Raw genomic sequence first — 395 nt, forward strand, 5'->3', positions numbered from 1 at the left:
GCCACGTGCCAGGAGTGAACCCCCCCGGCCTTCCCACCCTGTCCGGGGATCGGCGGAGCGTGCCGGCCGGGAAGCGTGCCGGGATGAGGTGCTCCCGGCTCGCTCTCACCTCGCCCAGGCAGGGATTTTCCTCTCGGCCACGTCGTCGCAGAGGAACAAGGGACAAAGTACGCGACCATGAAGAGCGGCTCTTAAAGGCGCCCCCGCAGGGGGCTTCCCCAAAGCGGTGCCCCCGCCCCGGCGGGGGTCTCGGAGCCGGCGGGGAGGCCGGGCAGCTGCCCGCAGGCAGGCAGGGGTGGCAAAGCGGGGATGGTGTCTCCAAGGAGCTGCGGGAAGAGGGAAGGGAAGCAGAGTCAGCAGAGAGCAGCCGTCCCCGGTGTCCCCAACGCCTCATC

Source organism: Aptenodytes forsteri, unplaced genomic scaffold, assembly GCF_000699145.1.
Source record: "Aptenodytes forsteri isolate BGI_AS27 unplaced genomic scaffold, ASM69914v1 Scaffold1618, whole genome shotgun sequence".
NCBI lineage: Eukaryota > Metazoa > Chordata > Aves > Sphenisciformes > Spheniscidae > Aptenodytes > Aptenodytes forsteri.